The sequence below is a fragment of the Lonchura striata genome, chromosome 1 (genome assembly GCF_050655825.1).
Source record: "Lonchura striata isolate lonStrDom1 chromosome 1, ASM5065582v1, whole genome shotgun sequence".
NCBI classification, from domain to species: domain Eukaryota; kingdom Metazoa; phylum Chordata; class Aves; order Passeriformes; family Estrildidae; genus Lonchura; species Lonchura striata.
The window spans coordinates 12608908-12636896 of NC_140703.1; the positions used below are offsets into that span (position 1 = coordinate 12608908).

Genomic DNA, 27989 nt, shown 5'->3' on the forward strand with positions numbered 1-27989 from the left:
TTAGTGTGAAATGAGGAAGGGAGCTTCCAAAATCAAATCTCTGGCAAATCTTAGTATTTAAAACTGGGATTTCCTAAAAAAAAAGGAAAAAGACCCAAGGAAAAAAAAAACAACAACAACAAAAAAACCACAAAACCAAACAAACATAAAAGAAAACCCCAGGCAAACAAACAACAACATAAAACCCCTTACAAACACACAAAACAATTGAGAATTTTTTCAACAAATTCCCATTTTCACAGTTTCACATGACTTTTAATCCTTCAGAGCAGACAGGTTGATGGGCAGATAATTTTTATTAACTCCAAAATCAGTATTTTTCAGCAGGTTTTCTTGCACATAGGTTAACTGGAGAGGTCCTAAAATTTTCTCAGGATTGCAGAACAACATCACCCTGGTTTATGACATCCTTGTGCAAACTGAGTTTCTTTTGTTAAATCTGGAAATTATTCCTTAAGCAGAAAGATGAACTGTACTACATTCAATTGGAGTGCTCTGCTTGCTGTATTTCACAAGGGCTTTGAAAAGCTTTTTTAAGGAACAACTAGGAAATCATATAATCCATTTTCTAATCACTTCTTGCATTTGACAGAGATGTGTGGGAGAAAGGTGGGGTGGTGGAATCTACTCAGATGTTTCTTTTAGGTTAAATATCATTCAAATAGTAATTACTGGTGCTTAAGGTGGAATATTAATGACATTCAGACCATTAGGATAATGTATAACATTATGTGCTATACATCAATACCACCCAGGCTTGCAAAACCATTAGGACTTGCTGTATTAAGGGGAAACCCACTCACTCAAGGGCTTGTTGGTGACTAATTTATTCCTCTTGCCTTTGACTATGGTCTGTTGGAGACTGAAAACATTTAAAGTGAAGCAGTAGAGAAAAACTGTGCCTGTAAAAAAACATGTACTCAAAAGCTAAATAACATGCAATGTCATTTGAAAGATTCTCCTAATCTAATTCCCTCTGTTTCCATACATCAAAAGTAGATTACAATTTTAAGTTTCATGCTACAATTACTCACAGGGGTTATCTGTAAATGAAATTCAAGAACATGACATGAACATAATGTGCTGGCAGAAGACAGGGAGACACAGCTAATCTGCCTCCTATCACACTTTATGTCACTGTCCCCATTCATAAGAGGGACTGCAGTTGCTGGAAGATATGTTGTGAGCACAGTCCTGCTTTCTTTGCAATCCTTGACAAGATCTCCCCCACCTCGGTGTAAAGCTGTGCATTAACCATTATCTTCTCTGTTAGAAGTGAAATAACCCAAACAAAAGCCTGTCTGGAAAATATTTTTCTTTGGAGCTTTTATCAGAAAGGCATTGACATGTAAATGAAAAATTAAAAAAAAAAAAAAAAACAACTCAGGTCTTGCAGGTCCTCAAGCCCTTTGTTATCCACAAAAATGCATTGTGAAAATATTAGTTCAAATGGCACTGGGTTTACTCCTCTTGTTTAAATACAAACACTACAAAAAGCAGTAAAAAGAAAGTTTTTCAGATGCAATTTCACAGAAATCTGAAGATGAGAGCACAGAATGTGACAGCATACCCACATTTGCACACTAAATAGGACATCATAAAGAATGGCAGGGGCCTGAGTTTTACTATGTATAGGAATCTAAAGTATTTTCAGGTTTTTTGAGACTGTTTTTTTCACTATCTTGTTTACCAATGCCTCCTGGAATATTTAGCTCCCTGTTCTTTAAATGATGCAATCAGAAACTTCTGGAACAAAATGGAGAAGAGTGTTCAAATGAGGCTCTTTCTAGCAATCCTAGTTTAATATTCCCGCAAATATTCTGCTGGTGTCAGGGAAATGTTCTGTTCATGTAAAATCCAGAAAACATTATTTAGGATAGTAAGGAGCTCTACCACTACCAGAAGCTCCATTTAGAAGACGAGAAGAAGCCAGACTTCTTGTATGCAATGTATTCTCAACAAGCCAGCTGACAAGCTTGATTTCTGTTTCTGATATGTGTCAGGGGTGCAAGGGTTTAACAGCAGCAAAACCACAGGAGAAATAGCAAATGACAGAGATCTACCAACTTTTTAAAATTCTATGATGTACATTTATGCAATAAACACCAATCAACCAAAATAAACTAAGATATTTTTGTTAAAACTTTTATTATGAGCTACTCATAGAAAAAAGATATTTTGTTAACAACAACCTAAACTAAATATTACTATTTTTCATAATTAATATTATACCATCAGTACAATAGCTTAAAACCTCTCAATCTCCATTGCTGACACGTAATATTAAAGTCAGAAAATTGTGTTCTTGGTATCTGGAGAAGTAAAGAAATGTTAACTGATATTTTTTTTTTCCCAAAGAAAATTTTGGTACAGAAGAGAACAGTATTTAAGTCTTACAACAGTATTCATTAGATTAATCTTGCTCATTTAGTAGTGCCTTGCTATTCTCAGGTATTGCAAAAAAGTTCAGGAAGGTTTAGATTGTCTTAATGCATATTTAATTTGCACCAGTTTTCAGATAATGAAATTATTAAAAAATATTACACCAAATAAATACACAAATTTCCCAATTTTACTGTATCAAACTTTCTCTGTTTTTTTTTTCATTGGCATCCTGGTCTGCATTCTGGGTTTGAGTGTTATGTGTATTTGTGGTACTACAAGTAGGTGATAGCAAAAAAAAATTATGTAAGTTGAAAAAATGCACTCTTCCCTTTAAATAAAATTCACAGCACTTCTTGTGGCAGGAAAATGGTTAATTTTCTTTTAAAAACAGGGAAAAAATTTAAGATAAGCATCCAGGAAATTGCCTTGCCTCTTCCAAATGCAAGTATAACAAGCAACTGACCCTCCATCCAAACTGAATTTTACCTTGCCTTCTTCAAATTAACAATATCCACTTCATTCTTTTTGTTCTTGGATTTTGCAACAGAACATTAAAAGGGAATTATTGCCTTCAGGATTGTGATCACCTCTGTCAACATTCCAGATCAGAGTATTTAAGTAGAAAATAGAAGAAATGCAGTATTTGCTTCACCGTTAGGGTTACTGGTTATATGGGACACACAGCAGGAATAGATTGCATCAAAATGCACCATTCACAGTCTTTCCAAGTGAGAATTACTCTTTAGTGATTGGAAATATGCTAGTGATGATGGCAGGAGGTTTTCTGATTTCCATTGTCTCTTCTGAGAAATGCTGTCCTGTTTTTTGACTAAGGACTACGGGCTCAAACTGCTGGACACAATGGTCCCTTCTATATTTTAATTGCCAGGGCATTGAGGCACTTTGGCTTAGTACAGATGTATATAATTTCCCTTGGCTAGTTCCTCAGCTATCCCCCTAAATTGCCTCTAATTTCCTGGAGTTAATTGTGCAGAGTGCAATGTAAATTTGGTTGTTTTTGTCATAGCTCACCATCACTGGAAAACCTCCAGTGGCTGACAAGTGGGTTTAATGAAGCACCTGACCTTCAACTGGGTCATCTCCAAGCTTGTTAGTGCTCACGTTAATGACAGACTTGGAAGAGATACTTAGTGGTGTGCTCAGGGGCACATACACACACCGTGCTACACGAGGAAAAACATCCCCAAGATAATCTTATAAAGCATTCCTTAGTTTGGAACTTGCAGGTTTCGAGGCAAACTTATTTATTGCACAGCTAGGAAAAGAGGTGAATTACAGTTTAATTGCTGTGTTATTCTCCATTTTTACATACAGGAGCCAAAGGCATTTACTCATAAAAGTATTTTTATTGTAGTGTAGGACTCAACGTGATTTTTTTTTTTTTTTTTTTTTTTTTTTTTTTTTTTTGGTGGTTTAACCCTGAGAGGCAGCTAAACATCACACAGCATCTTACCCACAATGAGATGAGGAAAGAATTGGGAGGGCAGAACAAAAGAGAGAACTCATGGGCTGAGATAAAACCAGTTCAACATGCAAGCAAAGTAGAATAAAGAATTCATTCACTGCTTGCCATGGCCAGGAAGGTTCAGCCTTGTCCAGCAGAGCAGGTCTCCATCACACATAATGATGGTTTTTTCAATGCATTTTTCAGGTCTCATGCTGAGAAAAAGTTCAGCAATTTGCCATGTCCACAACAGTGGGTCAGTTCTTTTTTCTTTCAAAATAGGAAGCAGGTAAAAACTTGCATTCAAATATTCACTGAATTCATGAGCATGCCTGTAGGGTGGCCTCCAAAGTGTTGAAATTCTGTTGGAATAAAAGAAACATCTATGACTCATTGATTATTTAAAAACTACAAAGAGTTATGGTACTTTTGTAGAAAGACTCAGGTGAGTTAACTGGAGATATAAAATATTTCCTTGTGTCAGGAACCCACCTGGGCTCCTCTCTCTGGCTCTGTAGAAGGTAATTGTGTCTTGCTCTTAGAAAGCCCTGAGCTCTTTTGGCTCAGGTAATCTTGGAAGAGTTCAGCCTGAGGCAGAGATCAGCTCAGGAAATTTTAAGAATGAAAAAAAGGGCTCTTATTTTACAAACTGCTAGTGAGGCAGCATTACCAGCCACACATAATTAGAGAAGTCTGCGTTTTGTGGGGTTTTTTTTTGCCTTTCTGTGTTTGATTGCTTTTTTTTTTCTGTTCTGTAACAGAGAGCAGCAATTATCAACAGACAGGGGATGGGATCTTTAAAACAACATTGTCTGCTTTAAAGGTCTATTAATTTCTTCTTACAAAAGCTATCAGCTTTTTGGCTATTTTCTGTTGATTTTCACAGTTTTGTTTCAATTCCCCTATGTCAACCACGTTAGTTGTAAAGCTAACCTTGAAAGCAAGAAGTGATAAAAGGTAATAAAAGTCAATTAATCCTGGTAGTTTAATACCTACTCTATTAAAATGCTTTTATCTGCAATATTTCTGTAATTTCAAGATTCAACTATTAAAATGTTTTTCCAGATTTTGTTTTTCCCTGAAAACTTACACAAATAGAAATTTACATAATGGGAAAAAATCTAGCCTTACTTGATTGTACACTATCTTTTTCAAAAGTAAAAATTAATTGCGCAGAATTTTTAAATAGACCCTACTTTTAAATAGACTTTCAATAGACATTTTAAATGTACATTATACCAAGCAAAATAATACACTATAGATAAAAGATGACTACTTATTTCTTGTGGAGTTTCTTGTATACTCACTGAAACAAGTGAAAATCCTGATTAAATAAGACCAAAGATAATTTGGTTCAGATATTTTCAAAATCAGGAGAACTAATTATTTATGTGTGACCATTCTGAAGTTACCTTGGGAAACCAAGCAGTCTTTAATGGAGTAAGAGGAAAAAAACCTTATAGAACAAAAACAAGAAAATCTAATAAATTAAAAAAAAAAAAAAAAAAAAAGAAAAAAACCCCTAAACAAACCAAACCAAGGATTAGAATTACAGTTTTCAAAACTATCACCCTGGTCAATATTATTTTCAAAATTGTTCCTAAATATCTTATTGTTAGACAACATTCTATTTTTTTTTTAAATTTTTCATTTGTTCATTTCCATTTGGCTTTAGATGTCAGGATCATAATGAAATTATTAGAGTAAGAAAATAGCTAGCATGAATCATGTAGTTTTTAATTTCCTTTTCACAATTTCATATTCCATGGGGTCAGGCAAAAGAAAAGTTAAATTCCTAAATGTATCAATTGATGCTCACATTTTGAAATAGACACAATGAATGGTGTGATCCTGATGAATGAGAAAAAACCTGCCCCAATATTTCACAATTTGCCAGGCTGTTATTGTCATTGACAAATGAAGCTTTAATATATCTAGTTCTTCTAAGGCAAGCTCTGCAGAACAGATGTTTTTTTCCTAATATGACAAGTATTAAAATATCTTGTGAGCATCTTGGTATTTTTAAGTCCTCCTAAATGAAATATGTCAGAAATAACATGGACAGGAGGCTCTTAAATAGAAGCAACACAGGCAGTCACGTCTGAGCAGGATCCAGATCTCAAGCTCACACTTGGCTGTGACATCAGCTTGCTCTGGGACTTTGGGCAAGTCATCCTCAGCTCTTTTTTTTCCACTGTGTAATTGTTCTTGTCTACTTACATTGTACAAGTTCTGTGGCCTAGATGGTCTCTTACAGCATTTCTACACTACTGAAATCAGAACACATGTAAATATCTGTACTGCTGTCCAATACTTAAATGCATCTGACATCTCTGGAAATACATAACTCATTTATACAGTCTGCTGAATCACGAAATCGGAAAGTAAATCACAAATCCACAAATTCACCACAATTATTTTTCCCAGTTTCATGCCATCATCCTCAAAGAATATGTATGATGCATCCCCATAGTGGCACTCTATTTATTTCAGTAGTTCTTAATGATCTTTTAAACTTCATTTATTACATAAGCATGTAACATGTCATTTACAGAAACAATATATTTCCCACAAAATTTTGTTAAACTCCTTTTGAGTATAACAGAAACTGAAGGAACATAGTCCCTTGTAATTATGCATCCCTTTTCTAGACTGAAACCTGGAACAGCCTTAGCAAGTCTCTCTGATAGTATCTGTTCTGCTGGGAGGGAACTAACATTGTGAAATGGAAGTTTTTGAAGTCTGTCTTATTTTTTATGATGTTGCTTGAACCAGGCATACAAAATATAAGTATATAACAGTAATCAGATTTAAAATCAGCAAAATATAGTGTGTGTATATATAGATATACCCCATGAGGTTAAAAAACCCATATGATTTATACATTTACGCACACACATAAATATAAATAAAACATACAAGTAGTAAGCAGACAATTAATTTACATTTTCCTCTCTTAACCATGGGGCTGCTCATCTCACAAATCATATTTCTGTGGGAAATGAAAGGTAGACTGCTGCCAGCATTTTGTAAGAAATAATGACACACTTTACTACCTGTAAGTGCTGACTGAGTGCTTCTGCTTTTCCTTCCCAAGGTGACTGTAACACAGATTGATGAGAGATTCCGTAGGACTGCAAAGGTTAAAGATGCAGACCTGGAGCTAGAAGGCAGCCCTGACACTGATGGAATACAGTACAATGAGAGTAGCCACATTATTGTCCCATCCTCTGATAACCAATGTAATATGAAAACTGACTAGAGGAGAAGGGAACAAATTAAATCCATTAATCAAGCATATCTGTGCTAAACAGTTGCTCTGAAGAGAGGAACAAATGAAAAATATACTGTTTGTTTCTATGCTTGCTACCACCAGAGAAAAAATTAATTATAAAGCTGTGGCTCAACTATTAGTTAAGTTTTTTCTTGAAAAAACATTTATTGCTTTGTCAAAGAACAAATGAACCTCATTAGTGAGATTAGTTTCAGCTGATCATTTTGCATTAGGACAGTCTAATAATATATCCTTTAAAGATCCATTCAAGGAAATAACTTCAAAGAAACAGAGTCCATTCTATTGTATTAGACCTAAATCAGAAATATATGATTTGCACTAGCTAGAAGTCAATTTTTTTTCATATTGCCCTGGTAAAGTGGTTACTCTGTTGCCTGGAGTCAGCTGTTTACAGGTATTCACAACGGGGTCTCTCTGGTTAAGGGGTCTTACAATTCACTCCCAAAACTCTGCTCTTTAGTGCATTATCTGAAATCTGTCTAGTTCCTGAAACAACTCAAAAACCCTAAGTAGGGATTGGTGTGGGGGGAAGGGGGTTGGTTTTTGTGTGTGTGTGTAATAAAATAAGTTGAACCTCAACAGAATTCGTCCAAAACTTTCTATTTATAAAGGGAAGGAAGGTATGTGGAAGTTCTCTAATCTAAACAGAGCAAAGAGTAGAGGTTGTTTTCATGTATTGCTCTGTCATCCTGCTGGAATCTTATGAAAGCAGTCCCTCCCCTTTGGAAAAAAGAGAAGCCAGCTCTCTGTGAACTGGAAGCCTTCAAGGCAAATAATTACCTGGAGAAGGTCAGAGAAGTTGTGCATCTATTAGCAGAAACGGGTGAGGGTTTGAAGTGCAGCATTTCTGCCAAAGTTTTTAATCCCTTTTTCGAAAAGGAATTTCTTCATGGTGAAAGCCTCAGGTTTGCAATGGGCTCTTCTAGAGTGCTAGGCTCCTCATGATGTAAATGACTCCTCTGGGGAATTGAACTGAAACTGTGAAGATAAAGCAGGCAGATATCACACAATAATTAACTTGTCACTACTCAATTGACCTGATTCCCACTGGGAGTCTAGAGGCAAAGAGGCAGTTGTCAGACATCACAGCTAAGGAAGTCTGCTTCCATTGTTTTTAGGTCTCATCAGTACCATCCTTGATGGGCAAACCTATGGGAAGAACTTACAAAGCACTTGGTACATTTGAGAAACACTTTCTTCCCCAGGGAAGTAGTCTCATATTGCAAAAAACGCCCTGCTATTATTTTTCACACTTCAACACTGATACTGTGTATTTTCTTGCCCAAATATTTATTTTCCAAAACCTTGAATAAAACTATATTTTGCCTGTGTCCTCTGCTGGAATTGAAAAAAATTTTAAGATGTTACTGAGGGGGATGGAGAAGGAGTTATAACAGCACATGGAAACACAGATATGCCAAATTAAGCAGGGCTGATTTTCTTAGACCAACTAAGAGTTGCTCTATCCAATTATTAGTCATCCACAGAGCAGCACAATATGGATTCTCACCTGCTAAAAGAACAATATTTAAAGATTAATTTTTTTTCAATTGTGAATGGATTCATGGTTCAACACCAAAACCAAGAGCCCCTTCAAAAAACAAACAAACAAACAAACAAGCAAACAAACTACAAAAAAAACCCTGATAACAGATTAAATAATTTTAAATCTAATTTGTTTAAATATGGAAATCCATCTGGAGCAGAACATAAAGTCTGACCCAGAGTCTCCATTACCTTCTGTTGAAGTGGTTTAGCTGGCTTTCTCTTTCCAGAGCATGGTGTAAAATGCAGTAGATATCAACCCAACAAAAGCAGCTGCAAAGAGACCCTTGATAGTTCCTCTTGAAACTTACCTTCAATTGCAAAGCTGCTTTTTGTACAATAGACACAGATGTTTCCTGGGGGTAATGTTCAAAATTATTGAGATTTAACTGCAGACCTCACACTTGTACTGAATGTCCAGGCATTCTTTCAGTTTAAACAAGACAACCTTGTCTGTACATTGCTTTAACTCCCATTAACTCCATTTTGGTAACCAATCCATCCAGCCTTAAGCTATTTTAGCAGGAAAGAATATATTCAATAGAAGTCTCACAGGGTGTTTCAGTGCTTGTCTTTCATAATCCACCTCTGTGGGAAGTGACCAGAGGTTATCTTTAAACACATTTCTCTTTTGGGTGCATGACAGGATAAAATCTTTGACATTATGTCCTTAGCAGGAGATGACTGCATTAGCCTGTGCTCCCCATGGTGCCATTTGACAGACTGAAGTGTGAATGGTGATATCTGGAAGGGAATGTGTCATGGGCATAAAGGGCCATGATTCAAACCTCCCTTCTTGTTTTTTCCACTGCTGGAGAACTTAAATAGCCTTAGTTGTGGGAACCCCAGCCTTGCTCTGGGGTCCTATGTGGTGGTAAAATTCCTCCTCCAACCTGTGCTTCCAAAGAAAAACTGCACAGGCTCTTGCTGTTCAGTCTCAAGGCAGTTTATGGTGAGTTATCTAAAAGATTGTCTTCTCGAGCTGCAGCTGCTTGGTCAGTGGCCTGGGCAGAGGCACACACACACCCTGACATCCTCTCTGTCTGCTGTCTTCTTCTTCACCCTCCCCGCCCTAGGCTGCGGCTATCTTTTATATGATATATTATGTATTACATGTTTATAGTTTTCCCCCAATACCTACTACCTATATTACAAAGTGCTTTTCTACTCTAAACCAATCTGGAGTTCCAACATCACTAAGAACATGGAGGTAAGGAAGAAGAAGGAGGAAGAACAGGATCAGCCCACTTTCCTCCATCTTAGAACTTCTGACTCCCATGTACAAAATAACAACCCCCCTGTACAGGTACTAAAACGCCCCTGTAAAATACTAAAAAAATTTCCCCTCTGTTTTGTAACTACTTTTACTATATTATCTAACCCTTTGTGACTGCTTGTTCCACCTCCAAAGTTGGTAACTCATTCCATGGCTCAAACTCAAAATCACAGCTGTTTCCAGCCGCCTGCCAGGGTCTAAAATGCTTCTGACCAAGGCCTGGAACCTCTAAAAATGTCTGAGAGACATTTTGAGTTCCAACACTTAGTCAGAATTCAAGTCATCCTTTGTGGAAAGAGCACTTTAAAGGTTATCCTGAAGAGCTTTCTCTTTTACTGTAGTAAATCTTCCGTGAATAACAGGCAACTGACTACCATAAAAAGACAATATTTTCTGGAGCCTGTGCAGTCTCTGATGACTCTGGCTTGTAGCTGCATTCATGATTTTGAATGATAAAAGCAGCTTCCACTTTCTTCTGTATAGGTGATACAAATGGAGATGGCATGTGATAAAACTATCTGAAATATCTGTTACTGTGAGAGAAGTTTGCAAGTCAAGGAAGGTGACTAGCCAAACATAATACCGGCAACAGTAAATATTTATGAAACAATAATCTGGACTACTGGTGCTTAGCCACAAATGGTAAAAAGCATGTTTGGGTTTTCTTCTAAATATGGAGAGTGTGTGTGTCTCTAAGTAAATGAACTAGAAAATGGATAGTGGATGCTATTATATCTACAGCATTTCATAGAGCTGAATAGCAGCAAATAATGGATTAGCAGAATACATATTAATAAAATTTATTATTAATAAATAACATGTTTTTTGTTCAGCTGTCTTATTGGAAAACAGAGATTAATGAAAAATGGAGAACCAGCAAACTTAGGATAACTGAATTTTGAAGAATCACAAGAGATTATCAATATAACTCAAGATTGCTTTAAAATGAGCTTGAAAAGATTGAAAATTTCAAATTAACCTTCCACTGACAGCACTTGTGTGTGATGTGAAAAGTTGGAGTTGTAGACTGAAATAGGCAAATCTTGAAACTCAGTGTATCATTTTAGAAGGCAATTGTTTCTCTTTTTTGTGTGTGTTTGGGATGAAGTGTTTTCCTCTGTTATTTTTTATATGAAATGCTTTTACAAGTGTTTATTATTCAAGACAGAATAAGCAGACAAATTTGGAGAGGGCATGCAATCAAAAATATTTATTGACAACTTTTTTTAGGCTGGATCTACAGAGAGCATGGCTCTCTGGCTTGGACTTATTGGAACATTTGAATTTTTGTCACCTATTTTATCAAAATAATCTACTGTAGTCTCATCTCAGAAAACTACGTTGACACAAACTCTTTTTACAGGTTTGTTGACTGAAAACTCAAGTGTTTATTTTAGATTTATTCAGGAGGTAATTTGTTCTGATACAACTACAGCTCTTGAGGCTTTCTACACAGCTTTCAAGATAATTTTCTATTTCTCAAGAGGTTAACTTGATATGTAATGGGTTTGACTGCCTGATAGATATGGAGTCTTCAAAAATCATTTATGATTAAATTTTTGAGACTATAATCTGAAAAATGTGCTTGTATTAGCATTTCATCAGAAAGCTCAAATGACACTTGGAAGCATAATCCATCTGAATTCAGATGCACCTTGTGGTAGCTCCACCACTCTCTCCCCAGATATGCAAACCTAATCAGGCTTGAATCTTGAAGATTTTAGTTAGCATTAATCAGTTAGAGGAGAAAAAGTTAAAACACTTCAGGAATGTCTCTGGAGACTTCATCTTCCCTGAGCAAGGAGGAGATGTTATTGCAAAGGGCAGAGCAGAGTCTCTGGACACGCTCCTGGCACTGCTGCAGACACAGGCACAGGATTTCTCCTCCTGCTCTCAGAGCTGTCAGGAAACTCTGAGACACCAGCTGTGGTCACAGGGACTGAATTAATGACCACAAACTGCAAACACACTGTAACCCCTCACAAACTCTCACTCCTGCCAAGATCAAGTTCAAGCTTCTTCCCCAGAAATTTGACCACTAAATTTCTTTGTTTGTTTTTTTTCTTTGTTACAAACAAATTATGTTTTCTGCCTTCAGGACTCATAAGCTTTTCTTCTTTCAGAAACAGCTGATTTCTAATGCTGCTGACCTACAACATTTCTTACCTTATTAAATTAATTTATCTCAGGGAGGGCTGAAAGCTGAATTCCTTCCAGGAATCATTCATTTATTAATAACTGTCTCTTTCACATAAATAGTTTGTTTTATTAATTTACGTTATTCTAGCTTTGACCAGTGAAGTTATTTTGCCTTGCAGTGTTAAACCTAGAGTGGAGAAAAATTTTAAGATGCAAAACCCCTAAAATTAGTTTTGTGGGTCTCATAAATTACTCATTTTTTCAACAATTTGAGAAAGTTTTTATCTAAGTTGTTTATTACTTCTGTAATATAAGGAATTGTTTCTCATACATTAAAAGTTAATATCTAAGGAAGAGTAATGTTAATATAAGCTAATGTTAATATATGCAAATCTCTAATATTACACATTTTAAAAATGTGACTAATATTATCAAATATATAATTTCAAAGACTTTTTGAAGATTTGAATTCTCCAGCTCTTAAGCCAAAATCAAAATCCAGACATATGTCAAAAATGATTTTGTTAAATAGATTAATTACATCTAAAGTAGATAACAGATTTAGAAAAAAGCAAAACTAGAATTTTTTCCCCATAGAACTATGTGTTAAATACTACTACTACTACTACTACTACTAATAATAATAATAATAATAATAATAATAATAATAATTCCATATTAGATGAGAAAGGAATCGAATTCAAACACAAAAGTCAAATAAAATTCTTCTTAATATCTAAGTATCACTATTTCTAACACTTTAAAGACTTTCTCACATAAACAGAAGTTTTGTTCTCTGGTTAAGCTAAATTATAAGGAACAAGAATTTGATTGCAGCTCCATGTGGAATGATTCCACAGATTATAGTGAGAATAACAATAACGAAGTCTATAGTATTGCAGTTTAAGTTAACATCTCATGAGGATTTACACTGAAGAAACTTAAATCAGAATGCAGACACTGATGATCAAAAAAAAAAAAAAAAAACAAACAAGAAGACTCTAAACTCAACTAACCAAAAAAAAAAAATCAACAAAATTAGTGAAAGGAAGCATTTTTTAAAGTTACTTTTGTGCAATTTATATTCTCTTTAAGAAGCTTCAAAATAAATCAGATTCTATCTAATTACAAGGCCCACTTCTGCAATTTCTACTTATCCATTCATAACTGGTTTTTCATTTAACAGCAGTATTTAAAATTAGGTGTAAGCAAAAGACAGATGGCTGGGGGCTAAATTCTATATTCCAGACAGGTCTGTTATACTTGTTTCTCCTATGCATCACCTATTCCTTTTTCAAAGTTGCATTATTTTGTACTGAAATTGAGTGAATTTACAACAAAATAAAATTAATTTTACCCATGTCTCCAAAGTGGATGGAATCTAGCAAGAGTTCAAGATTTGCAAACTTGTGCAGGTGCCTAATTATGAGTTGTTTTTTTTTCAATCTTAATCACAGGATATATTTCTCTGTTGAAACATGTAACAAAATAAATGAGATTATAAAAAAAAAAACCAGAAACTATTTCATTTTCACTTGGTTAAATTTCTAGACAGGTAAAATTTAGATGAATGAGCTCCAAGTCAAGCTTCTCATTTTGACAATTTTATTACAAATAATACAAATTAAAAGAAGCCCTCCCTCAGATCCATGGGAAAGGCCTCTCACATAAGGATTTACAAATTTCTGATCATCATCATCACAGCTTTTCTTTGTATTTTCAAGGCAAGTATTTCAAAGAATCCTTATTTTCCTGGAGATAAAGATCCTCTATTTATGGAAATTCTAATTCTTTTTCAAAGCCCACCATTCAGAACACCCCTATCAAGTGGATGTTATTCCATATTCAACTCTCAGCCTCATACTGGTGCAAATGAAGTTATTTCTAATTTTGATGGCCTTTCTACATTTCTTTGCATTATCTGCCATACTACAAATACTACATTATGCTGTGTGTTAGACCGTGGTGCTATAGTTGGTTTAGGTACAGTGTGGACAGAACACATTTTCCTTATGTGCCCATCTCCTTATTCAAGGGACTCAACATCTTCATTAAAATTATTGCATTAATAAGCACAGGAGAGGCCACTGAAAACTGATTATCCCTGCAAAAGGGATCTACAGGGTTTGAGGGGACCTACAGGGAAATTAAGCAAGAAAAATTACAGTATGTTTTTCCTTGCATAGGTGAATATTGGAAACCCCTGCAGGAAATCTGTAGAAAAGTGAGGTGCTGAGGAGTAATACATCATAAAAAATGGTGTTTTGACATGGGAATTGATTTGCTTCCCCTTCCCCACCTTTTTTTATTTTTTTACTTTTTATGAAAAAACACCTATCAAATTAAATTTGTGTTTGAAAAAAAATGAAATGTTCAAATTAAGTTGTGAAATACAAACTCTCTTCTTTAAAAGAACATATTATTCAAATAGTACATAGTGAGTAGACAAAAAAAGAAAGAGATTTTCATCCTTTCATTCAATCTATTATTAAAGATTTAGGTTGACACAGCTGTAAAATAATGCAATTCAAATTTTAGGTTTTGAATAAAATAATAATTTAAAATTACACTGCACAATCCTAAAATAAAATGCTTACATATAAGTACCCCACATTTGGAAGTAGTCATTTAGCATTTTCATATCATGTTCAGCTTTGTCCTTTTACCAGCTGATGAACCCTTGGATGAAACAAATCAAACCACAAAGAAACTTCAACCCTTCAGCTGTGTTAACTGGAATGAATTTACTCAGAATATATAAATGCCTTTCTGGATAATTCCAGGAATAGAGATACGGTGCATATGAGTATTCATACAGACTTTGGGACCTGTTTAGGATTCTGTATAAAGCCTTGGGAGGCTACCTAGAACAGAGGCTAGACAGAGTTAAAGGAATAAATATTAAATGGCCTTCAAAGGACACACCTTGGGCAGTACAAGAGCCCGGCCATGGCTCTGCCCAAGATGGACCCAAGATTAACAACTGGTCACAAGTTGTCACACTTTTATAAGTTTTACATATTGGGATTAAGTGTTTTATCAGAGCTTTAGATTATGAAGTCCCATCCTCCCAGATTGCTCTCCTCATTTCACTGTTGTTTACACTTTTTGGGCCTGAAGCTGCAGCAGTGTTCTTGGTTCTCAGGCTGGAAAAGGATTGTCTGACTAAACAGTGAGGAGAACTTGCTAACACTTTATGTGAAGTTCAGAGTCACACACCAATACAGTACAGAATCTGAAAATATGAAAGCTAAAACTTGAGGCATCAGTAAGACTGTTCCACAAAGGCTTAGGCTGGCCCAGGAGATGTTCCCTTGAGTGCAGAGGAAGCGTGGGATGCCTGGCTGACGCCAAAAGGCTGGGTGGGACCCAGTAATGGACTTGTCACAGCAGCAAGGAAGGAGGTGGGATTCTGATCTGAGGGAAATAAACAAATGCAAATGAAGAAATTTGACAGCTACTTCCAAGGTTGTCCTAATTAGTTAGACACTAGTAAAGGAGGAATATTACATACATAAATACCTTGCTATCCCAAGAAACTGTTTTCATGTAGAATTCAAGTCAAATGAAGGAATGTCACATAGAGTTCTGCTGGGCGCAGCAAAAACAGCAATAAAACAAGTCTGTGTGTATGGCTTCGTTTGCTCTGAGGAATGATGAGCAACGCAGAAAAGTGTTGAAAAAGTTCTCTTGTCAGGGAAAACTTGAATCCTGAAAGATAACTAGTAACAGCAGGAACTTTTGCTCAAATTGCTTATTCTTTGAAATAGCAAGGAATTGCATATCAGTCTACAAAACCTGACTGTATCTGACAGCATCCACTGGGTGGTCTTTCGATTGAGTCCAAAGTGGAAATGGCTGGTTGGTCCTGTCTCTTCATTCAGCACCTGGCGTGCAGAATTGTCACTCTGATATCACCTAGCACTGTGTGTGTAAGCTGATTGTCAGTAAAGGAGAATTTTTTTTCTTTCTGGTGTTTTATCTGATACCCTGCCCTCAAAGCTTGGTATCCACCGAATCATCTGTAGCCAGCAATACAAAACAGATGATTTTTTTTTTTTCCTATCTCATAGCAACAACAATTAGGAGTCTTTATCTCTAGTTTTTGATTCATAAAGACAAAATATATTGTGAATATAATAAGGCAACGATGAAAATAAAACAACACTGCACCAGTGCTAGCTTTCACTGGATGTTTTACTGCAATCTCTACCTCTTACACTTCCAACTTTTCAAACAAATTAAATCAATTCTTCACTTTGGATGCCAGTTGGATTTTGACAAGTAAAAGATGAGATGATGTCCTTATAATGTGAATAACTCTAAAACCGACTTGCTCCAAATATTATTTCTGCAACTGCAATTTTTTAAAGAACCTTATTTTCATTAGAAATAAGCAAATGTATATGTAAGAGCATCCTAGATTAATGCTCATTAATGCTGGAAGGCAGCCATGAGTGCCTCATCTCTGATTCACATTGAGTCACTGCACCTTCTCCTGGTTTCAAAGTCAAAACCTCCCAGTCTAGATGTGAGATGTATTTAATCTTCAATCAGGCCTCAGAACAGCCTGTCTCTCTTCTGGCTTTAGCAGCACGAGCTCGGTGACACCAGGCTCCTCGTCAACATTAACAGTGTCTCCTGAGTGAATCTCTAGGAAGTAAAATGAAGGCAACTGAAAATAAAATATGCCTACCTGTGTAGGTGGCAAGAACACAAAGTTTAGGGCACAGAACACTGCTTTGTTGGTGTAATCTATTTTGGATTAGATAAAAAAAGAGCAGAGGGAAGTAATTTTTCTGAAGAACATTATGTAGAATCACAAGGCTATAAGACCTTTGGTCTGCATCCTGACACTGAAAAACTCTACTGCACATTTCTTGCCTTTCTAGCCCTAAGTAAAATAAGACCCACAAGGAATTTCATCATATCTCCTGCTAAGATTATCTTATAGAAGATATGTTGTAACATAAAGGAGTATTTTTCTCCTAACCATTTTGAATAAAATTAATTTCAGATGTTTCTGAACATTTCTTCTAATCCTGACTGATGCCTTTGCTGACATTTTTTTCACTGGAAGAAAGGGAGGAATATCTAAATATTTGAAAGTCAATATGTTCCCCTATTGTTAATCAACTCACAAAGTTCCTATTTATATTCTATTGTTTTCTATTGTTTTTATTTTCCATTGGTTTTGTTTTTCAAACAAATTACTTTAGAAATATTTAAAGAGAGAAAAAGATTTTGCATTGAAGGAGAAAAAGAGATTTTACACAATAGCAGTTTTAGAACTGCTTCAATTCCCTGCTTTTGCCAGGAAACCGACTTCCCATGCCACACAGAACTGGGTGAGGACGTCCTCCAGGTCCCAGGCTGGAGCATCTTCAGCCTTTGAGTCCTGTTTCTTACTTTTACCTCAAAAATAACTCAGTTTTTTGAACCACTGCACTGGTCTCATTTGAAATAACTTTATTAATGTGAAATCCACAACAGATTGTTATCTGCAAAAAAGCAGCAATTACCCAAAGAGACAAGAGATAAAAGTAGTTCTCAAGCATTAATGTTAGCATGCATTGGTACTGGAGAAAGATTATATGCATATGTATAAATATTCCTCCCTTTTATACTATAGAAATACAGAAATTTATAAAGAAAGTCCAAGTGAGGATGAGATTTTAGAAATCTTAATTTTTCCAGACTGAACTGCTTATCACTTTTAAATCACAAACTTTTGCAATCAACCTAAGAAGGAAATAAAAGGACAATTTATTTTTGCATAGTTATTTTCTAAATTTGAGATTAGAAACTGGAAGAAATGTAGGACTCTCTCAGGAGAGATGCAGCAAAGCCTTCAAACTTTTGGGTTAACCTTTATGAAAAGTTAGAAAATCACTAATTTCTTAAACCTCAAAGACAGGTGTTTTTTATTCAAGAAATAAAAAATGAAGCTAATTGGGGTGAAAAACTACATCTATATTTCCTGCTGTATTTCATTTTCTTCTGCTTTTTATTCTCATACATATACATACTTAGGTTTACATAAAATCTTGGAGATCTGCAATGCTGAGGTGCAAATCATGGCTAGAAGTGAAATATTCTCCCTTCTCATCTACCTAAAAAACTCAATTGCTAAGCTGCATCTTTGGAATGCATGAGGATAAAGAAGACACTTGCTGTCACTGTGGTTTAAAATATTTTTAAATAAAACTTGTTTGGAACCCAGGTATGGGTTGCCACTCAAAATGGCAGTGGGAACTATTTACTATTTTTCTACAGTAGAAAGACTAGAAGTTTAATACTTTTAGACATAATAATGCTTGTGTAAAAAGGCTATAGGTGCTCAATATTACCTAAAATTCTGTCCTTTGTCAATTTTTTTTTTTAAGAGTAAGCTAGAATTTGGCCATCCTATTTGGGCATAAGAAAAATCAGTAGTTATCTAACAAGAAAAATCCAGTGTTAGCATATTTAAAATCCTTTACACACAAAAAGTACATAGAAGTATTATTACAAATTTTCTGATCAAACATGCATTTCATAGTCCTAGAATATTGCAAATGGTATTTGAAGTACAACCATTAAATTAAACCTACCAGGTAACTAGTCTGCTTTATCCAAGAATTTCTCGCTCATCTTTGTCCTGTTTTTTTTTAAACCTCAGATTAAAACATTAGCTGGCAATATGTCAGCTCTAAAATCTTTCTGGAAAAAGTCCTGTTTCTGTCAAAGAAACATTTTGACGGGCTGAATGATATTTTAGTGATGGGCTTTGATTATGTCTCAAACTACATCTGAAAGTGATCTATGCAGCACTTCATTTTAGGTGTTTGTCTTGGTCCTCTTCATGAAACCACACGATTTCCCAGAGAAAGGAGAGAAACATAATTGGGGAAAGGAGCCTGGTTGGATTGTTTTTCAATTGTTCTTCTCTTTTCAGCATTTTAAGAGCTTAGTAGGCACCCAATGTCACCAAGCACAAACTTCTTCAATATTGTGCCTTCACCCAAGATCCTTTTCAACAAAACAAACAATGTAAAAATAAGCACTGTTTATTAGATTAACAATTTCAGAGGATACATGTGAAAAGTCATGATGGAATGCAAAATTTGACAGCAAAGTTTATCACCGTTGTCCTGAAATATTCTGTTTTTCAACATAAACATTACAGCTAGTCATATTAGAAGTATTTGGTGCACATGTTCACATTTTGTTTTGTACTCTGTCTTGAGCACGGTTGTCATATTTTTGAAAGGGGTGAATGGTGAGGAAAGGGACAAGAGGGGAGACAATGTGGTGGCTGCTAAAAAGCTACACAATGCCAAGGGAAAAGAGAACAAGTTCACGAAAAGTGGAAGACCACAATGAATTATTAATTATACATTACTTACAGCCATCCCTGGGTCAGACAGTCCCTGAGCAGCAAAATGGAGACTGGGAGACCATGCTGGGACATATCACTGTGTCCCTGCTCTTTCTTTGCTCTGGTCCCAAGGCAGCCTACATTGGTCATTCTCCAAGACAGGATTCAGGACTACCTGGAATCATACAATAGATACCAATATTACAGCTCAAAATCCCTCTTATTGGTGGCCAGTTTTATTTCATATATATAGATAAGCTTTTACAGAATGTTATCCCATTTGTTTCAGGACCACTGATAAGGTACATCTTGTTCATTTTATGTGCAGCTTTATTCCCTTGAAACCTGCTTCAGGAAAGAACAGATAGGCCAAACCTGCCAGACTGCAAGCTTTAAGTAATTTAAAGAGCAAAGTCTTATCATTCCAACAAAGTTCTCAGGCAGAAGTAAAACAGAAAACATGATCAATGCCACAAAGCAAAGTTCTCTACCTTATCTGGAAGGAGCAATAAAAAAAATACTTCCTGGTAGAACTGACATATTTCTGCTGCTGATATAATTCTATGGATAGTTTTCTTTAAAATAATAAAAATTAAATAATTTTTAGACAACAGAGATTTGAATAATAATCCACACAGATGATGTTCATGTACCCATGAAGTATCACTGCTAATTTTAAACATTGAGATATAAACATTTGATTTTCTCATTCTAATACCTTGTTTAATGTGCCAGCAGCACCCTACACAATCATTCCTAGTAAAAGTGAGTTCCAAAGTTATGTCTTTCTCAGTAGCCCATCATTTCAGGGTGACCAGCAGAGGGTGTCTGGAGAAGCATTCAGAGTCAGAGTACTCAAATTCTGCTGGATTCTCTGGCAGCTTCTATTTTGCTATGTTTTATGGATTTTCTGAGTCAGAATAAATGTTAAATATCAACAACGGATCTTTATTAATGCCGTTGTGCTTAAATTAGTTATATTTAATAGCTCTTGCTTGCTTTTTATCTCATCAATGTTTGTGATCATTTTAGAACCAGTCTAATGCCACAACATCCTATGCAAATGTGATTCACTCTTTATCTGCCCATGATGTGAATAAGCATCTACTTTGTTCCAGTTAACAATCACTCCCTCCTTTTTTATGAGACATTCTTCATTTCCTTTCTTGCAATCTTGATTTTACTGTCTTATGTCATATTCTCCCTTCAGTGCTCTCTCTTTCGTTCTGAAGGGTCCTTGTCTATAAAATTATTCTTCATACAGAAACCATTCCATAACTCCTTTGATTTCCCTTCTATCTTTTCTAGTTCTTCTATTCCATTTTTAGATAAATGTTCTTGATAGCAAAAGATAATCTTATGGATAAAGCATTAGAGTGTGGTCCTGGAAAAAGGAATTATGTTTCTGCTTGTGTCACAGATCTTATGCATTATTCAGTCTTCTTGTCTGCTTAATTTTGAGTAACTATTCACTGCTAAGTGGAAATATTCTTCAGAAACATGGAACATTTCTGCCTTCAGCATTTAGAATATAACCACTACAGGATATTTTGATATGAAATTATTAATTAAATGACACTATGAGTCTACTTTGAGTATTTTTTTAAACTAATTGAGAACCTCAAATATTTGGAACAGACCCCTAAAGAATCTCAGAGAGCACACAGTACCTTCAGGAGGAGCTCTACTTCAGTGTCTGTGCCTCTCTCCTGTTTGGAATAGCAGCTTTTCAGATGTTGTTTCCAAACTATTCATAACTCCTAACTTTGAGTAAACTTGTGATAAAAGTCCAATATTCTGGATGTCTATGTAAGTTAAAACAGACCCATCTCCCATTTAGGTAATATGCACCTAGATATTAAAAAGGTGTAAAAACTTTTACACCTGATGAGCAAACAAACAGTTCTCAATTTCCACACTGCAGGTGAATTGCTTTCATAAATGATAACTCACTGATTTCTCCTAATAGAAAAGCATTATTCATTTTATGCTCTAAAAATGGGTAATGCAGAGAAATCTAGAGAGAACATTGAATTTTTCTTTTGTGAATGTGTGACAATTTCTCCAGTGATATCCAATGATATCTGAATTCTATCATCCAAATGGCATCAATTGCACCACCTTTAATGGCAAACCTGCATTCTTAAACAATATGAGGCTTTCTAGATTTATTTTTACTAAGAGAGAGAAGCTTCAATAATGTCTGTGGCCTGATGCCAGAAAGGCAAACAAGGAGGATGTCAAACTAAATAAAAGAGCAGTTGGACTCCAAGCCTCAAATTAAAACATTACTTTCTAATCAGTGGATAATATCTGAGAATCTCTGTGCCTTGACATAGAGCCTTAGGTATCTCAGCTGCAGTCCAACGAGCCCTAAGGCTTTACCCACACTCACAGCTCCAAACTTAATTTATGTACAAAAAAGAGACTAAGAAAAATCCTCTGTAGGGGTCAAAAACTTTTTATGAAGGATTTGACATATTTTCCAATTGAGAGTGCTTGGTGTAAAGACAGTTAGTAAAGACAGGGAAACACTGTAAAGTTTATTTCTCTCTCTTTAGGCATTTATAAATGTGGACTTTCAAATATGCTGTGGCATAATATCAGAACATGTCCTAGGTATTTAACAGCTGCTTGTTTAATTGGGAAATGTCTTCATAGCACTAAAAAAATATATTTCAAAAATTCTATTATATAGATAAGATGAGATTATATTCAGTTGGTTTCTCTGTGAATATAAATAAGACAATATATATAATTTGAATATAATTGAGAGTTTTAGTTTGTTTCACTGAATGCACAGAAATTGTTTTCAGGACTCCATGTGCAAAGCAGCACCATGAGCCACAGGTTGGGTTTGGTCTGTTATTTACAGAGGACAGGACAACAAAACAGGAATTCCTGTTTCCCTAAGTGCTTTCCTGGGTCACTGCCAGAAGACAGGACTGCCTTTCCCAGGTTTCAGTGTAACACTTCAGGTACTCCTTTTTGGGAGGAGGAAAACCTTTTCCCTCAGTACAATCAACAAGTCAGTTCTATTCACAGCAGCAACTGTTAAAGCATCAACAGCTGTCAGTATTTTGGGTGTCAGTTTACACAAACAAGAAAGGAAAGCAAAATTGGACAGTAACATCTTCCAAAGATGACTGCTCTCCTTACAAACCCACTCCAATCTCACAGCAAAGTGCTTAAGTGTTTAACCATTCTATTTTCCTGTCTTGCATTTAATTTGATTTTCCACTTAGGGAATGACTGCACTTAATTGATCCATAGAAGCCCATCTCAGTGGAAGAAGTGAAGTCTACAAAATTCATCAGGGAAAAGCTAATGAAATTATTAGACACAAGCGTCTCCCAGACATGGCCCAGTAAAATTTTATTTCATTTAAAAATGAAAGATACTGAAGCAAGGACTATTTGAGGGAAGGCATAAATAAATAAAATACCGTGGATGATTTGCTGCAGAACTATTGAAAATAGAATTTTAAAAAGTGTTTGGGTATAGTTCTAGGTGAGATAAAACTTGTGATGTAACATGCATTATGAATGATCTGCACTAGGAGAAGTATAATTTGTATCCCTTCATTTTATATAATGAAACAAAAGATATCCTGTAAATTAACAACTATGGCCATAAATCAAATATTTTCCATTACTTACTCTAAAATGACCCAGGCAGTGAATCTTAAAAGATAACTTCATTTTTGAGTATCAGAAGTATCACAAGTATCAGTAAAAGTCATATTTGTTCTTACACAAATTTTTTTCAGTCTTCTGCCTTTGAACAAAATTGTGTTTAGGCATAAAAAAGGTACTTTTTAGAAGGTATTTTCCTAAAAGTATTTATGGTCTATATATATGAAAAATAATATTTAAGCAATTCCATCATATTCTTAAATGCTGCTTTAAAACAATCCTATTTACATTAAACTTCATTTTTCTCCACATTATTTTCCCACACATGCACCTATCAAGAATGTTGGATTTTTTTCTTCTTCAAAAACGAAGTTTGTGTATATCTTTGACTATGACTGCACTAACACAGAGGTTTTCAGCCCTATGAAGTTTTGTTCTGCAAGATTTTGCACAAAGAACTGTGCCTCACATCTTCCAAAAGCACCTTTCAACACAAATCTTAGTTAAAATCTCTTTGTTTCACCATGGTTGTATTTTTACTGAACAGTACCAGTGGAGCTGCTTGGACTCTCTCCAGACCTAATTCACAAAACTTCTCCAAAGACCTTCAAGAATGCAAAGATCATGTGATGAAAATCCAAACTGGAAAAATCTCTTGCCCTTACTTGTGTCCCACAGGATTTTTTTCTTCACTATTTGCCAGACTTTGATAACCAGACAAGCTCCTCTGCCTCTCCTTAAATCTTTGAGTCCTTACAGCCTACAAAATACAACTTTGCAGTAAACAGAAAACTCTGGGACTAGCTGTTGTCAAAACCCACTTTATGGGATATCTTCAAATAAACTGAGCTACCATCTCAAGTCTTTTACACATCTTTTAAACCATTTCTAGCTGATTTTCCATGAAAATGCAGAGCTGGTTCATAAAACAAAATTCTAATTCTGGTGTCCATCTGGATAGCACAGCTGGAAATTGCCTTCCCTTCCTGCAGCTGAATCTCAGCATAATCTTTCAGGGCCCAGCATCTGGGATTTCTAAAGCCATCTCCCAGATCACCTGCTGTTCTCACCTGCTTCTGATTATCCATTATTATCATTGTCCATATTAATAGCAATATTATTTTTGAAATCAATAATAATAAGACAATAAGTCTAAAGACACAACATCTCTATAGATCACTTTGGTTCAGTACTTACCAGATGAAAGTCAGGTTTCCTCTTTTCCCCTTCTTTGTATAAAGATGTTAAAATAAATATATATACATTTTGACTTTTACAATAACAAGAGACAAGGATATTGTCATGTATGTGTCTTGTCTCTGCAGTTTCCAGGTAAATTATTTACTTATTCAGACTGTTGCATATGTTTGTTTTCACATTCAAATATTAGTATGACATCTCTTATTTTAGCCTCCCAGTTTGGAGCTCTTCACAAAGTGCAAGGACTTTGTACATTTAATTAGCTCAACCTCTGATTCAATATTTGCATGTGGCCAGCTCTGTGGAAACAAGGCATTGCAATGCTTCACTTTCATCTGAAGAACTTTTTTTTTTCTGTAACACTGTTGGTCCTTTCTAGGCTCTTCGAAGAAATTTCGTTGTCTTGTTTTTGCAGTACACAGGACCAAAATACCTATTGAAGATCTAATAATGAGATAAGTTTGCTGTTATAGTTATTTTTCACCATGAAAGATGCAATGCCTGAAAGTACATTTCTAACTAGGAAGCCCATGTGAATAAATTCAAAGTATGTTATTCCCCTTTAAAAATGAGCTGACATTTATGTATTGTGTATGCACATGAATCCATATACCAAGCATTTATCTCTCTTTTTAGCTTCCACAGATTACCAGATTTAATCACCCCTAACTCAGCCTACTGGTACTGTATTGAGGGTATTATAAGCTTGCTGTCATTGGCACAGAAATCTGGTTTTGGTGACAAGAATTGTGTCCAAGGAATTGTGTCTGTGTTTGGCAACACTGAGAGATCAAAACACAGAGTGCTGACTCTTCAAATCTGCCCCTCCTTACAACATCACCTGCTAGACTAGATAGTATACAACATAAAATACACTAAATGTCTTCATTTAGGAAAGCCCATATGGCTTTGTTTTTACTGTTCTTCTCATGGACAAAAGCCCCAAAAACTGAATTTGGTTTTAGTGTTACACAGTCATACACAGCAAGCTGCAAGCTGCACTTTAATAACTTTGGCTGTGTAACAAAAGGTCACCCAAATTTCACTGATGAATTGGTAATAGATGCTTTGATGATAAATTCTAATGACTATCCAAAAATCCAGTTTATAAACCAGTCCAAAAGAAAAAATTGCTGTTTGAAATATTTAAGTGTCAGATCTAATGAGTTGTCTCCTAGTTTCTGAAATACTTCCAGAAAACTAAAGTATACTAGAAAACTTTGCAGGAACTGGTGAAAATATGATAATCAATAGTGGAAATATCAAAAAATCCAAACAAATACCCTTATAAAAATATTCCCCTCATGTCATTAACCTTGTCAATCATTCCTTTAAATAAATCCCTGTTTAAAAATAATAAAAGGAAGGAAATGTACAAGTACATACTTCTAGAACGACTTCATAAATTGATTAATTTTTGACATATTTTACTCTGATTAATGAGAACAAGACAGCAGAAATATGTGAAATATGTTAACTGAAGAGACAAGTACACTCTACTTTTTTATAATATCATTTTTCAAAGTGTTTTCTGAGCATTATCTTAATTTAAATACCCAATACCCCGCATGAAATCTGTCAACTCAAGGATTGTTTCTTACAATCATTATGGCAAGACCTTTTATTATTGCTGTTATGAAAATAAAATAATAGGTGATTTTATAGCTCTGATGTATATCACCTCACTAATATGTGTAGATCTTCAACTAACAGAGGTGGATCCCTCCATCTGTACTCTAGGAGAGCTAAAATCTATTCAAAGATTCCACAGGGACACCAAAAGACCACAAAATTCCTTTCTCCTCGGCTCATTACAGCACCAGGGTATTAGTAAATTAGTTATTAGTTATTAATTAGTTATTAGTTATTAGTATAACTCCACATTTCTAGAATATGATCAGTGCGTGAGAGATTGACAGGTTCCAAGAATCACATCAAAAGATTCAACAAGAAGCCAGCATTTGAAGTTAAAAAGGTAGAGGTGACTCAGTTTCCAGGGGTTTACTTTAAATGTCTAATCATTGTTCTGACTCTGGAAAATATTTAATATTTAAAAATGTAAAAAAAACTCCAAAACCCTGACTCTTGAGATTATTTTTTTTTTCTTTTCTTAATGTTGTTGTTCTGAAAGTGATAAGTGATATATCAGGACTATGCCTACTATTTGTACTCCATAAAACCTACAAATAAATTATCCTCACTGGTGACAGAGATGGAAAAAATAAGTCTATATTTAAGTTGATGGGACATCTGTGTATGTGAAATCCATAAGATATAGCTGGTAATAATTAACATCTTTAAATGTAACTTCCTTTTCCATGTCTTTGTAAGGAATTCAAAGGCATCTGGAAGGTATTGGGTATGTAAATTCCAAGGGCTGCCCAAATCCATTAGCTGAAGCTGAAACTTGAGATAAAAAAGAAATAAAAGATTTTTCTGAGAGAGAAAAGTAGGCTGTGTTTCAGCCTGAAATGATCCTGATATCTGATACAATGGAAAAGCTGAAGAAGAGATTAGCCATTTGAAAAATGACCATTTCAGTGCCTTCATTGATTTCTTAAAGGTCTATTCACTAAAAATACATTTAAAGCAGAAATGGCCAAGACCCTACTGGTAGGTCATTACTTGGGTTTGAACTACTTGTAGTCTGCTGCCTCAAAACAGTAAAAAATATTTTTGCTCTAGCAATATTTGCTAGTATTTGCTGTAATTGTGGGATGGCACATGCAGGCACATGCAACAGGATTCAGTACAGTTGTTTGTATAAACCTGAAATTGTGTTGCATTCTACAATCACTTTAACATCACTAAGGATTCCTAGTGGATAATAGCACAAATCTTCATTCTGCAGAAAGATAAATGTCCTTTGGAAGGAAAGATGAGCCCAAAGGTCCAGCAGTTAGGGCCACAGTCAATGCTAGATTCAGTGGTGTGGGAAAGCTAATGTAGTAAAGAAGAGGACATAACAACTTATTTGCAGCAAATTACTGATGTCTGATATATTTGGATTGCTACCTTATTGTATCAGTATCAGGTTATTATTTTCTGGTTAGCTGCTACTCAGAATACCTGATATTTTAAAGACAGATGAGGTCCTAAAACACAAGAAAGTACGGTGACATTCTTTTAGAATTAAGAAAAAATCTGGGATGAATAAGAAAACAAAATATGCAATGCATGAAAGATTACAAATGAACAAGTAGCAGCTGTCAAAACAACTAGTGATGAAAATATTTTGAAAATTTTTTTTTAAACAAGTTAAAAAGTTTAGGGATAAAATGAGAAAAAAAAATTAAACCAAACACTGGGGGTAAGATTCAGCTGCTAAATGAAGTATTCATTACCATGCAGGCATCCAAACAGACTTACAAGGCTGCCAGATATGACTTTTTATCCAAGTGAGACCTGCTGTCCTCTAGCTGGGAGCTGGAGGCCAGGCTGGATATTTTATGTAGCTGAAAATAAATAAATAAACAGATAAACCAGACTGAATTTCTCAAAGCTTTGTGCTGTTTGCAAACATGCCAGGTGATGCTGGCCTTCAGCGTGGTGAGGTCACACCTGGGCTCTGTGTCCATGGTAGGGCTCACCAGCACGGGAGAGGGATGGACAGACTGGAGAAAATCCAGGGGAGAGCCATAAGAAAAGGCAAGGGATTGAAGTATCTCTCCTATGAGGAAAAGGTGAGT

At 35.3% G+C, this 27989-nt stretch overlaps 1 long non-coding RNA gene across 1 annotated transcript; it reads right to left on the reverse strand.

The window, feature by feature from the left end:
- Positions 1 to 277: 277 nt before the first annotated feature.
- Positions 278 to 24830, reverse strand: LOC110475178 (uncharacterized). Its single transcript, XR_002466217.3, has 4 exons — positions 24298 to 24830; positions 19494 to 19640; positions 7926 to 8123; positions 278 to 4212 (listed from the first exon to the last, which is right to left on the reverse strand). It is a non-coding gene; the product is annotated as an uncharacterized LOC110475178 (long non-coding RNA).
- Between the last annotated feature and the right edge of the window lie 3159 nt (positions 24831 to 27989).